This window comes from Myotis yumanensis, unplaced genomic scaffold, assembly GCF_028538775.1.
Source record: "Myotis yumanensis isolate MYYU_CA2020_CCGP unplaced genomic scaffold, mMyoYum1.0.hap1 SCAF_7, whole genome shotgun sequence".
Lineage (NCBI taxonomy): Eukaryota > Metazoa > Chordata > Mammalia > Chiroptera > Vespertilionidae > Myotis > Myotis yumanensis.
The window spans coordinates 16,546,854-16,561,798 of NW_027223758.1; the positions used below are offsets into that span (position 1 = coordinate 16,546,854).

At 43.7% G+C, this 14,945-nt stretch overlaps 1 protein-coding gene across 4 annotated transcripts in view; it reads right to left on the reverse strand.

Annotated features, from left to right (window-relative positions):
- Nucleotides 1–14,945, reverse strand: part of CFAP61 (cilia and flagella associated protein 61) — a 244,904-nt gene that overhangs the window by 17,255 nt on the left and 212,704 nt on the right. The gene's annotated exons all lie outside the window — the stretch shown is intronic.

A 14,945-nucleotide genomic window follows, 5' to 3' on the forward strand; every position in this document is an offset into this window, starting at 1 on the left:
AGTCTCACATAACACTTGTACTTATATCTTACTGGCCGAAGGTTGGTCACGTGATTTCCTTGGCTGCAGGGGCAGCTGGGAATCATTGTCATTTATTTTAGGTACCATGGAACATCCTAGAAATCAGGATTCTGTTTCTGGAGAGGAGAGAATGGATGTTTGTATGTGCTATGATGCCCAACAGACTGCACAGCATCTACTTTCTACCAAAATATTTTCTTAAAGTTAAATTTATAAAAACTGGGAGAATGTATTTAGTTGAAGTTATAAGAACTTAATATCTATAATTTTAAATGAAAACCTATCCCTGAATTAAACTTTCTGGCAAAAAAGCAAGCCTCACAAGTATTTTCTGTCTGTGACAGCCGCCTCACAGCCGGGGCCTCCTTGAGTTCTGCACCGGCTGAGTTGGCTTTAACACAGAGGAGAGCAGGGGGGAATCTGTGTTTATACTGTAAGGTTGCTTCTTCTGCCCATGAAAGAACGTGGATTCTTGCATTTCAACACAATTTTCAAAAATCAGAATAAGAACAAATAAGTATTTCTCATTAACCATAGGTTTGTTCAGAAATTAAATTACACGATTCTGGGGCAGTGGAGTTTGCACAGGGAGACCACGTATTGCACGAGCAGATGCAGGCCTGTGCTGCACTGCGACAAAACAACCCCGAAGACAGAAATGGACGTTTAATTGTAAATATTTCCTGTCCAACTCGAGTTTTCCAGAATCTCTATCTATTCAGTGTATTGCTTCGAGGTAGATCTAGAAAGGTGAGATTAATGATTTTAAAAGCAAAGCCAACTAGTCATTTGATAAACAGTTGTAATCGTCACTTGCTAAAGATCTAGATAACAGAAGAACAAGTATCCTCGGAATGCAACTGGACTAGGGCAGTGGTCGGCAAACTCATTAGTCAACAGAGCCAAATATCAACAGTACAACGATTGAAATTTCTTTTGAGAGCCAAATATTTTAAACTTAAACTATATAGGTAGGTACACTGTTATTAACTTAATTAGGGTACTCCTAAGGCTTAGAAAGAGCCACACTCAAGGGGCCAAAGAGCCACATGTGGCTCACGAGCCGCAGTTTGCCTAACACGGGGCTAGGGCTTTGCTGTCACAATCTAGCACTGGCCCAAACAGACGATGGGTGTTAATTGCTCACTGGCACCAAAACCAAAATGCTGGTCTTCGGCAGAAGTCAGCCATCTTCCGAATGGCTTGTCCACAACCCTCTTACTGCTGGTCAGCCCGTGGCTCTACAGAGGTGGCATCTTCCCAGTTACCCTGGGGTCCCCGGGTCCCTGGGAACAAACACTGCTGAAAGCCCAGTGTCTCTCTGGGCACTGGAGCCCTGTCTGGCCACAGAGGTGGGGGAGACACTCCCTGGAGCGGCTTCCTATGCTCAGAAAACGAAGGCTGCTGACTGCTGGCGGCCACTGCAACAGGCCTGCTTATTTGTCTGAACTGGGCACACCCAGAACTCTCTCCAGAGGGAGATCCCGAGCAGTACACGGGCCCTGAAACCACCACACTGAGGGGTGGGGTGGGGGACTGTGCTCTCTCTCAAGCACACATTCTTCTTAGCCTCATTGTGTCTGTAAGAGCCCGAATCCCAGAGCACAGCTGTCCTGAATCAGTGTCGGCACCCAGATCATGCCGGGGTGGAACACAGGTGGCCTGCCCCACTGCCCCTGAGTCCTGGTCTTCAGAAGCACTATGCTCACAGGATCGTCTGTCTGCTGTCCATTTGTTTTACTTTTTAAATATATATATATATTGCTCTCAGGGAGGAGGGGAGAGGGAGAGAGAGAGAGAGAGAAACATCAATGATGAGAATTATGGATCTGCTGTCTCCTGCATGCCTCCTATTGGAGATTGAGTGCAACTGGGGTATGTGCTCTGATCGGGAATTGAACCCAGACCTCCTGGTTCATAGGTCGATGCTCAACCACTGAGCCACTGTAAAATGGGGATAAGGATGGTCCTTACCTCAAAGAGTTACTCTCAGAATTCGAAGAGACACTCCAGGAACAAGGTTTGGCACAGGGAAAGGGCTCAATTTGTATTGTGTTATTATTGTTGCTGATGTTCTTAATTATTCTATTGTATATACTTGTGTAAGCTGCCTCAGGTTCTTTCTGGTGTGAATTAGGGACTAAATAAATTATTAAGTATTAACACTTGGATTGCGGGAAACGAGTTAAGTCGGCTCGCGTGAATTGCGCGTACTCCGCGGGAGCCGTCTTAACTCGGTTCATATAGATTTGCGGTGGAGTGCGGGAAACGTGTAAACTCGGGCCGATTGTAACTGCGTATTACCAAATATTTGTTTGTTTGCCGTTCACAAAGATACCTACCTGCGTATGCGAACCGTTTCATACCCACTGGGGTAATAGGTATCATAAAAATCCCTTGTAAGTAGAGAACACTTTATGGCGCTGGTCGAGTACAATACCGTTAGGGTACCAATGTATTGTTTTCTCATTTTATAACCGATATCCCTGGATATCTCACCATGCAAAGAGAATAGTTATTGAGAAATACTTCTTGTGTCCGGACGTCTTTAGTTTTGAGTTTTGTGAATATTATTACGTGTTTAAATATTTAAATATATTGTGATAAAGACATTCATATAGAATTTTTTAACCAAATAAAATAAAATCGTTCCGCAAAGTGTTCGCATAATAATTATTTTTTTATATCAGATATCTATCGGAGTACCGCTATTTTCAGTTAGTATTATTTTTATTTGCTTTAACCTAGAATGTCGCAGCATTCAGACTATAGTGATGATGAGTTTTGTGCAGACAAGTTGTCCAATTATTCTTGTGATAGCGATCTTGAAAATGCGAGTACAAGTGATGAAGATTCTAGTGATGATGAAGTAATGGTGCGTCCCAGGACATTGAGGCGACGAAGAATTTCGAGCTCCAGCTCTGACTCAGAGTCAGATATAGAAGGCGGGAGAGAAGAATGGTCGCATGTTGATAATCCACCGGTCTTAGAAGATTTTTTAGGGCATCAAGGATTAAACACAGATGCTGTTATAAATAATATAGAAGATGCCGTGAAATTATTTATCGGAGATGATTTTTTTGAATTTCTTGTAGAGGAGTCAAACAGGTATTATAATCAAAATAGGAATAATTTCAAACTTTCAAAAAAAAGCCTAAAGTGGAAAGATATAACCCCTCAAGAGATGAAGAAGTTTTTAGGGTTAATTGTTCTCATGGGACAGGTGCGCAAAGATAGAAGAGATGACTATTGGACCACGGAGCCATGGACGGAGACGCCATATTTTGGTAAAACGATGACGAGAGACAGGTTCCGACAGATATGGAAAGCTTGGCACTTCAATAATAATGCGGATATCGTAAATGAATCAGATAGACTTTGCAAAGTGAGACCAGTACTAGATTATTTTGTGCCTAAATTTATAAATATTTACAAACCTCATCAGCAATTATCACTAGATGAAGGGATCGTACCTTGGAGGGGAAGATTATTCTTTAGGGTATATAATGCTGGCAAGATCGTTAAATATGGAATATTGGTTCGTTTGTTGTGCGAAAGTGATACAGGATATATCTGTAACATGGAAATTTATTGCGGCGAAGGAAAGCGATTATTGGAAACGATACAAACAGTAGTGTCTCCATACACTGATTTGTGGTACCATATATATATGGACAATTATTATAATAGCGTCGCAAATTGTGAAGCACTTATGAAAAACAAATTCAGAATATGTGGAACAATCCGGAAAAATCGAGGTAAAGATTTTCAAACAATTTCTTTGAAAAAAGGTGAAACAAAATTTATAAGGAAAAATGATATATTGTTACAAGTGTGGCAATCAAAAAAGCCTGTATACCTGATTTCTTCGATTCATTCTGCGGAGATGGAAGAAAGTCAGAATATTGACAGAACATCAAAAAAGAAAATTGTCAAACCGAATGCACTCATTGACTACAATAAACATATGAAAGGTGTTGACCGGGCCGACCAATACCTTTCATATTATTCGATATTGCGGAGGACGGTCAAATGGACAAAAAGGTTGGCAATGTATATGATAAATTGCGCATTATTTAATTCTTATGCAGTTTACAAATCAGTGAGGCAAAGAAAAATGGGTTTTAAAATAAACACTTTTTGTTTGCTGTTTCTTTGGCACAACTACAATTTTTCTCCTTAAGAACTGCTCTTTCTACATTCAAGGGTGTCTGTATAAACCAGTTAGCTGTAGTTTTATAGCAGCAATTAAGTTTGGCTGCAATGAGAGTAAGACAGACTGCATAGCAAGTCTTCATGGAGTTTTGTTATGCACTAAAGCAGTGGTTCTCAGCCTTCCTAATGCCGCGATCCTTTAATACAGTTCCTCATGTTGTGGTGACCCCCAATTTCATTGTTACAAATTGAACATAATTAAAGCATAGTGATTAATCACAAAACAATATGTATTTATATATGTGTTTTCCGATGGTCTTAGGTGACCCCTGTGAAAGGGTCATTCGACCCCCAAAGGGTTCGCAACCCACAGGTTAAGAACCGCTGCACTGAAGAGTTATGTGGAAATTGCCCTAGCCGGTTTGGCTCAGTGGATAGAGCATCAGCCTGCGGACTGAAGGGTCCTGGGTTCGATTCCAGTCAAGGGCACATACCCAGGTTGTGGGCTCTATCCCTAGTAGGGGGTGTGCAGGAGGCAGCCGATCAATGATTCTATTTCATCATTGATGTTTCTATCTCTCCCTCTCTCTTCCTCTCTGAAATTAATAATATATATATTTAAAAAAGAGTTATGTGAAAATCAATAAAAATTACATAGGAAATCAATACAAATTACATAATAGGTAAACTGAGGCATCAATTTCTTTTTGTTTTTTTTCTGGTCTGAATTGATGCAAGTTAAATTAAAAGTATCAAATGGGGTTCTTTTTGCCTGCGCATTTAGCCTAGTGAGCCAAGTAAGTCCAATTTAACCCACTTGTGCATGGGCTGCCAGGGGACACGGGCTGGGGCTAAGGTGCAGGCGTCCGCAGCCTAGCTGGGCTGGGTTTTCTTCCCGCCTGACTTCTGCCTGGCTTACCAGAGCAAACCGGTCTTCTTGTAGAAATAGCAATTTTTACAACCTCAATTTTATATGCTTCAGGGTTTTATTTCTATTTACGTTTACCAATTAAAGCGCAGTCTTATGAACCTTATCTTATGAACCTTACAAATCTAGCCACTGGTAACTTACCGAGCTCGGCAGGAGGAGTGGGGTTTGGCAGCCCTAAGAGTGACGCCTGCCCCCATGCGGAGCACGGCGCCCAGTCTGCCCTCCAGCTCTGCGCATCTGCCCTTCCCCTGCATCTCCGGCATCTCCTCGCACATTGCTCTTTTATTAGGGGCTGCATTAATTGAATTTGTACGGTAATCTAGAGCCCTGGAAGTTGTCCAGCTATTTACATTGATTTGTTATATAAATTCCGGACTAAGAGTATGAGGCGGGTTGGCATTTAATTTTGTAGAAAAGAGAAAGCTCTTAGTGCTCCAGCTTCCCTTCCTGTGTCCCTCTCCTCCTATTCTGTGTCTCTCTTCATAGAAAGCACAACCATTTCCCTTTAATTAGGCTGGGAGAGCACAGGCTAGCATTAGGCCACTCAGCCACTCAGCCATGCTCACAGCCTGCCCATTTCCTATCTATTTTCTGAAGGAAAAGAGAAAAGTGTCTACATGCACATATAAAACCCCAAAGTCTGAGGCGGGGGCGGGGGGGGGCCCCCAAAGGAACCAGGTGGAATCACCTTTTATGAGACAGAGGCCACACGAACTAGCAAACCTAAGAAAGAAAGATATTTTGCTGCCTCATTGTTCCTCTGGTGAAATTAATTGATCTTTACATTTTGAAAGAGTAGGAATATCATTCACTAGGACAGAATATAGCCAGCATGTTTCATATATGTTTATAATAACCAATGCATGTTTGAAATAATTCCCTTCCATGATAGGCTTTTCTAATTAATGTGCGTTTTTGTTATTTATTGGAGCTTTTTCAGATATAATGACAAACTACAAACTGTTCCTTCATTTTCTTTGTCACATTTATGTTTTTAGGCTTGTTGTTTCCAAAAATCAAGTATTAAAATTCAACTAACATATTCCAAGCTCTCGCTTCCCAAAAACACAGTAATGAGGGTAATGGATTTTAGCCCACTGAATAGTATAAGAATCTGTAAGTCCACATGGTAACAGATAAGTGAATAAATACATAAATGAAGAAGAGAGGGCAACTCTTCCCCACAGTCAGAAGTTAAGTAATTAACGCAGAATGAAGGGCCAAGTTAGCAAACCACCCTTTGGCAAACAACACAGTAATTGTTTCAGGCAAGAATTGTCTATGGATGCTAAAAGTAGGGAACAAAAGAATGATGAAAAATAGGATGCCTACATAGTCTCAAAGTACAGTATCTCTAATTGATTGAAGGTAAAAATGGTACATTTCCAGCAGAGAAACCTGAAGCCTGCACTCCAACCAAGTGACCACGTTAACAATACTGTCTGTCAAAGGACAACTCACACCAGGTGCCTCCTAATGTGATGCCCGGAGCGGGACACAGTGTTGCTCCTGTGGTTCCTGCCAAGAAGGCAGAACCTGGAATGGAGACTGAGGAAACGGCCGACAAACCCCAACTGGTAGACATTCCATAAAAGACTGGCCCGTATTTTTCACAAGTGAAAGCTCATGAGAGTAAAGGCAGAGGAACCGTCCCAGATTGGAGATGATTAAGGACACACACTAATTGCAATATGGGATCTGGGATGAAATTTCAACCAGAAGAAGGGACATGAGTGGGAAAAAGGGTACACAGCTATTCTTTGTCCTATTTGTGTGACCTTTTTATACTTCTGACATGATTTTTGAAGTAAAAAGGTAAAAGAAATCACTGATTATTTAGCCTCTTTATTGTCTTACTCTCGGTAAAGAAATGTCCTTGGAATTGAGTTTCCAAATCTGATCCCACAGGATTTTTGTGGCTGGACCATGTTTCTAATGGCTCCCTACACAGGTGTACACTGTGCGCACAGTGACAGACAGTGGCTGGGCCCATCTGGTCACTCGTAGAAGGACACCCTTCCCTGTCAGAGAGAGGACATTCTCGGATTCATTACGAAATAGCGTAAGAAGAAAACAGGTCCAGAGCAGCAACTGCCAAGGCCCACGTTGTCCAGTCCAAAAGCCATGAGCCACCAGCCACACGTGGCTTCTGAGGACCTGCAATGTGGCTGGTCTGAACTGAGAGGTGCTATAAATGCAAAATACATGCAGAACTTTGAAGACTTACAGAGAGAGAGAGAGAGAGAGAGAGAGAGAGAGAATGTTAACTGCTGATTAATTGTTGAAAAGAAAATAGAGTTGGCATATGTTGAGTTACATAAAGATATTATTAAAATTGACTTCATCTTTTCCTTTTTGTGCTTTTAATGTGATTATTAAAAAAGTATGTGCACAGCTCATATGTCTTTGGACCAGATAAAAATAAAAAATGCAAGTATTTGCTGAATGCCTACCTACCATGAGAAATATTCCAAACGAGAAGACAAATATGCCATGGGTCCTACATCCACGGGCTCTCCCGCGAGAGGAGACAGTTGACATAAAAAATAACTATAACGCTGGTGACAAGTGCCGTAATAGAGCGTAGATGAGCTCCATGGGTTACCCACCGGGAGCTGATTACAGAAACACTGGGGAGGATCTGTCTGGGCATCCAGTGTCTGTTGAGAGTATTCCAGACAGAAGGAACAACGGGGGAAATGTGGGGGCACGAAGCTGCATGGGGACTTCTGGGAATGACAAATGGTTCGTGGCTCTAGTATCCAGTTGGATACAATGTGGAGGGTGGTGGTTGGGGCTGGATTCTGGTGCTGTGCCATGAAGAAGTTTTAAACAACGGAGTGATGTGGTCATTAGTTCATGTTTTAGAACAGCTAAACTGGAATGGGATGAGGCCAGAAGCAGAGGGGCCTGTTAAACGCAGCTGCTACAAAATGAGAGAGTGATTGAGGGCGATGTAGGAGTTGGACCAGAATATTCTCAGCAAGCTGCTGGAGGGGCAAGAGTGGGAGGGAAGGGGGTGTGTACACACTCCCAGGTCCTGGCTTAGGCGACCAGGTGGAAGAGCAGAATCCAGGATGGGGAGGAGGACAGGTCGAAGGGAGCAGTAATAACCCCGTTCCTTTTTAACATGAGGTAGAGGCAGAAACGCCTGCAGAAAATTGAAGTGATGATGTCCATCTGGCTCCAGCCGTGGGCAAACTACGGCCCGCGGGCCGGATCCGGCCCGTTTGAAATGAATAAAACTAAAAAAAAAAGAAAGACCGTACCCTTTTATGTAATGATGTTTACTTTGAATTTATATTAGTTCACACAAACACTCCATCCATGCTTTTGTTCCGGCCCTCCGGTCCAGTTTAAGAACCCATTGTGGCCCTCGAGTCAAAAAGTTTGCCCATCCCAGGGCTAGACCAACGGCAGCACAGACTAAGCTGATGAGGGCCTCAGGAGAGAAGGGGTGGCCCAAGAAAGGCAACATGAGAGGATGAAGATAAAACTAGGATTTCATGGGGGCTGGTGGGATGGGGGAGCAGAGGGAGGAGCTGGAGCAAAGCATTACCAGAAGTGACCAGGAATGCAGGGGGAGAGCCAGGAGAGAACTATTGATTCCCAGCTGCCAAAGACCTCCCAGGAGCCTTGGGGGCAAAGCAAAGTCAGGTTTCATATGTTTTTATTGATTTTTAGAGAGAGAGGAAGGGAGAGAGAAGCACTGATGAAAAATACCAATTGGCTGCTTCCTGCATGCCTCCTACTGGGGATTGAGCCCACAACCTGGGCATGTGACCTGACCAGGAATGGAACCAGTGACCTATGGATTCATGGGTCGATGCTCAACCACTGAGCACACCAGTCGCATTTAAAGTCAGGTTTAGGTAGTTGCTGCAGCAGAGAAGTGAGGCATCGAGGGGTGTTTTGATAAGAGGGGTGTGCCGTAATTTCTTTACCCATTTATCCATCATTAGACACTTAAGTTTTTTCTGTATCTTGTCTACTATAAATAATGCTACGATGAACATGAGGTGCATATATCTTTTTGAATTGTTTTTGTTTTTTTAGGATAAATACTCAGAAGTGGAATTCCTGGATCACATGGTGGTTCTATTTTAAAATTTTAAATTTAGTTTTTTAATAAAGTATAGTTGCCATACATTCAGGTGTACAACATAGTATTCCTCATCGACATTTATAGTCCTTACTATAGTCCGAAATTCGTGCACTCGGGGGGGAGGGTCCCTCAGCCCAGCCTGCATCCTCTCGCAGTCCAGAAGCCCTCAGGTGACATCCTTAGCACTGCTGCGGAGGTGGAAGAGGCTCCTGCCAACACCGCTGCGCTTGCCAGCCATGAGCCCGGCTTCTGGCTGAGTGGGGCTCCCCCTGTGGGAGTGCACTGACCACCAGGGGGCAGCTCCTGAATTGAGCATCTGCCCCTGGTGGTCAGTGTGTGTCATAGCAATCGGTCATTCTGCCGTTTGGTTGATTTGCATATTAGCCTTTTATTATATAGGACTAGAGGCCCGGTGCACAAAAATTTGTGCACTCGGGGGAAGAGGGGGCCCCTCAGCCCAGCCTGTGCCCTCTCGCAGTCTGGGACCCCTCAGGAGATAACGACCTGCTGGCTTAGGCCTGCTCCTGGGTGGCAGAGGGCAGGCCCAATCCCTAGGTGCAGCCCCTGGTCGGGCTCAGAGCAGGGCCGATTGGGGAGTTGGGGCGCCGCCCCCTGTCATGCACAGTGCAGGGCGGATTGGGAGGTTGCGATGCCACCCTTAGTCACGCTCAGGGTACGGCCGATTGGGGGGTTGGGGCACCGCCCCCTGTCACACTCAAGGCAGGGTCGATAGGGAAGTTGCGGCGCCACCCCCTGCCACACACAGAGGAGGGCCGATCAGGGGGTTGGGGCGCTGCCCCCTGTCATGCACAGAGCAGGGCCAATCAGGGGGTTGAGGAGCTGCCCCCGTCACACACAGAGCAGGGCCAATCAGGGGGTTGGGGCGCTGCCCCCTGTCACACACAGAGCCGCAGGGCAATCAGGGGGTTTGGGCGCTGCCCCTGTCACGCTGATCCTGGTGCCGGGAGGCCTCGCGGCTCCGCTGATCCTGCCCAGCAGGGTCACAGATCCGGGTCCCAGACCGCAGACAGCCTTGCCTGCTGCCGCCTGCCTTCAGTATGCAAATTAGCCGCCATCTTGTTGCTTCAGGGTGGGGTCCCCACTAGGGTGCCTGGCCAGTCTGGGTGAGGGGCTGAGGGCTGTTTTCAGGCTGTCAGGCGACTGAAGCTCCAAACCTCTCCTTTTTTTCTTTTTTTTTAAATTCTGGCATTTATTTACCTTCTATGGCTGTCACTGGAGCTGAGAGCCGGCTTTCTCTTTGAGGCTCGGCTGAAAGCAGGTTTCTGGCCTTTGTTTTCTGTATTCGAAACAATGTTGCGACTCCAGCTCTGAGATCCTGGCTGACTGACAGGAGGTTTCTGGGGTTTTGTTTATCTTCTATAAATGTTACAATGTTTCCAACTGAAGCTCAGAGGCCGGCAAGGCAGGCGGGGAACGTTGGAGTCCTCTGTCACTGAAGGAAGCAAGCCTCCCTGTTCGCATCAGCTGCCTGGCTGCCGGCCGCCATCTTGGCTGACAGTTAATTTGCATATACTCACTGATTAGCCAATGGGAAGGGTAGCGGTCGTACGCTAATTACCATATTTCTCTTTTATTAGTATAGGTGATGTGGTCACCACAAAAAGTCTAGTAACCACCTGTCACCATATAAAGTTATTATAATAATATAGACTATTTTCCATATGCTGTACATTACATCACCATTATATATATGTTTAACTGGAGGCTTGTAGCTCTTATTCTCCTTTACCTTTTTCATCCATCCCCTCATGCCTCCCTTCTGGCAACCATCAGTTTATTCTCTGTATCTACAAGTCTATCTCTGTTTTATTTTATTTTGTTTGTTTTTTAATTTTACACATATAGCCCAGCAGGTGTGGCTCAGTGGTTGAGTGTCGACCTATGAGGTCACAGTTCCATTCCTGGTCAGGGCATATGCTGGATTGCAGGCTCGATTCCCAGTGTGGGCCGTGCAGGAGGCAGTCAATCAATGATTCTCTCTAATCATTGATGCTTCTCTCTCTCCCTCTCCCTTCCTCTCCGAAGTAAATAAAAATATATTTTTTAAAAGATTACACATGTAAATAAAATAGTATGGCATTTGTCTTTCTTTGTCTGATTTATTTCACTTAGCATAATGACCTCTAGATCCATTCATGTTGTACAAAGGGCAAGATTTCATTCTTTTTTATGGCTGAGTAATATTCCATTATAAATATATATCACATCTTATTTATCCATTCATCTATCAATGGACACCTAGGTTGCTTCCATATCTTGGCTATTGATAAAAATGCTACAATAAACATAGGGGTGCATATATCTTTTCAAATTAGTGCTTTCATTTTATTCAGATAAATACCCAGAAGTGGAATTGCTGGGTTGTTTGGTAGTTCTATTTTTAATTTTTTGAAAAACTTCCATGTTGTTCTCTGTAGTGGCTATACCAATTTATATTCCCACCCACAGTACATAAGAGTTCCTTTTTTTTCACATCTTTCCAATACTTAATTACTGTCTTTTTAGACAAAAGCCATTCTAACAGCTGTGTGCCATCTTATTGTGATTTATATATTTTCCCTGATGATTAATGATGTTGAGCATCTTTTCATGAACCTATTGGGCATATGTATATCATCTTTGGGAAAATGTCTATCCAGATCTGCCTATTTTTTTAAGCGATTTAGTTGGATTAAGTTCTTCATATATTTTAGATATTAGCCCCCTACCAGATATATGATTTACAATGATTTTCTCCCATTCAGTAGGTTGCCTTTTCACTTTGTTTCTTTTGCTATGTAAAATCTTTTTAGTTTGACCTAGTCCCACTTATTTTTGCTTTTGTTGCTTGGGCTTTTGGTATCAGATTTTTTAAAATCATGGCCAAGTCCTATGTCAAAGAGCCTATGTTTTCTTTTAGTTTTCTGGTTTCAGGTCTTACATTCAAGTTTTTAATTCATTTTTAGTTAATTTTTGTATATGGTGTAAGACAGTGGCCCACTGTCATTCTTTTGCATGTGGCCATCCAATCTTCCCAACGTCATTTATTGCAGAGATTGTCCTTTCCCTATTGTATATTCTTGGCTCCTTTGTTGTAAATTAATTAACCATATATGTGTGGGTTTATTTCTGAGCTCTTTATTCTGTTCCATTGGCCTGTGTATCTGTTTTTATGCCAATTACCATACTGTTTTAATTACTATAGCTTTGTAATATAGACCAAGCTCCTGGGTTTGTTGCCTCTTGCTGTGACTTGGATGTGGTAGCTGTTTAAGACCCCTTTCTCCATTCCCTACAGTTCTGTGGGATGCTAGCCCCATTGGCCATCAAAGCCAGGTGATGTAGAGGTGTCTCCTGGCAGCAGTCACAGAAATTGGTGCACCAGACAGGGGTTATGAGTTCCTCTCTGGGTGACACAGATTATTACAGTATCATAGGACCAGGAATGCAAGCTCCTCTGGCCTCCAGACCAGGGGATCAAGAGGCATCACCTAGGTGGTAGCCATAAAAATCAGGGTACCAGATGCTTATGAAAGCTCCCTTCCAGGAGATACTAGTGCTCGGGAAGGTGGAAAGGTGGCTGCTGGCCTCGATCCCTGGACAGTGCTCCAGCTGGCTCCTGGATGTGTGTGTGTTAAACACTTGGACATAGGCGGGAGCCTCCTTCACTTTAAGTCTGGGTGCAACTGGCTCCCTTTAGAACAGTGTCTTGTGTGTCTTGGAAAGTGAGCTATGTTGGTTTTCAAAGTTAGATGTTTTGAAGGCTCGTCTCTCAAGCACATGTCTTAAAAGTTGGGATGTCCAACCTGGGTTTGAACCCTTCGCTCCTCAGGGAGAAGCTCTGGGTTTTGAGTTCTCTCCTGCTTGTGGGACACCATGCTGAGGGCGAGGTTTATGGCAAGAGTGAGTCTCAGCTTCTCCTACTGCATCAATGTGGTTTTCTTCTCGTTTGCCAGATGTGTAGTCATCATTCAGCCAGCCTTTAGGTTTTTTAAGAGGAAACTGTTCCATATGTAGCTGAAGACTCAATGTGTGCATGTGAGGAGGTGAGTTCAAGATCTTCCTACATTGCCATCTTGAACTCAGAGTATTATTTGGCTGTTGTATATTTGAATTCCATACTTGTTTTCAGAAATATATTGTGCTCTAAAGTAGGAGAATGTCTGTATTTCTTATCTTCTTTTCTGGTTTCAGGTCTTATATTTAGTGCCTGACATACTTAGAGTCTTTTCCTACCCTTTTTTTTCTAGAAAGAAGAGGATGACTGAATAACTTCTGGTAGATCCTTTCGCACTTAGATGATATGAGATCCACTGGAGCCTTCTTTAGGCGACAGATATTTCTTCAGTTCTCTGTCTCTGAGCTCTAAAGAAAGATGGGGATAATCTGGAAGGCATTCCAGCTTACACCAGAATCCTCTCCTCACTGAGGTTTAAGTGATAAGAAGGTGGCTGGCAGATAGTTTACTGGCACTGGGGTTGGACCTGAGGGGCGGGGGCTTTGTCTGGGAAGGTGATTACCCATTGTAGCTGTGTAATCACATTATTAACGGCCATCTGATATTGAAAACAAAGTCATTATTATGATACTTTAACAGTCTCAAGCCTTAAAACCACTCACAGTCTAATTCAATAAATAAGCTACTTAAGTATAGACAGTCACAAGGAAGAACAGATTTTGTGTCATATTAGCAAATTTGATTTTCATTAATGCAAGATGAATGTCTTCTATAAAACACTTTCATATCATATTAATGACATGATAGCAAACAGCATTCATGGGTTGCTAGGCAACATGAGGACACTCTAATGATCTCCTCTGTACTTGAGAGGCCACAAAGGAAAGATGCCAGAGCTCTGAGGATATTTTCCATTTCTTGAGAACTGTTTCTGCTGGAAGACCACCATGGACTGGGAAGGAAGGGAATTAATGACACCATTTACCAAGGCAAATACACCTCTTTACTATTTCTTGCTTTCCATTGGCTGGCTATGTGGGAGAGCAGGAACTGAGAAGAGGGCTTATATACGAGAGATCGAGTTCTCAATCCATACGTCCTTCCCTCTGCTTAGGTAGGCAACAGGCTGCTGTGAAACCAGGGCAGAAAATGTAGTGGACACCTTGAGGGTTGTTTGTCAAGTCATAGTTTGCTGGAATCTGCTCCACTCTTTGCCAGCTCTACCTCCTTGTGGGTTAGGTCCCCAGCAGTCATGCTGTGACTTCATGATTCCATGAAGCAGGGACAGTCACCTGATCCAATTGTTATAGTTATGTACTGATGTACAACAACCATCCCCAAACATAATGGCATAGAGCAGCAGCCATTTTCTTGTGCTCATAATGGTTTGTCTCTGCTCCATGACGACAGATGAGAAGACAAATGGCTGGTGGCCACGCAAATGACCGGAGCTGGAATCATAGGAAGGCTTTATGCTCACATATTTGGCACCTGAGCTGGTGACTTGGCATGGCTCAGGAGACACTTTTGCTTGAGTTTTTCCCCAAAGCTTGGGCTTTCTCACGGAGTGGCAGCCTCCGGATGGTTGGACTTCTTACACAACAGGTCAGGACTCTACAAGTGAATATTCCAGAAAACGAGCTGGGAACTGTGTGGCCGTCTACAACTCAGCCTCAGAAGTCACGAGGCCTCAGTTCTATCATAGCCTGTTGGTCAAAGCCATCACAAGTTGCTCAGAGCCAAGGGATGGGGACACTCTATGGAAGGAGTGCGAA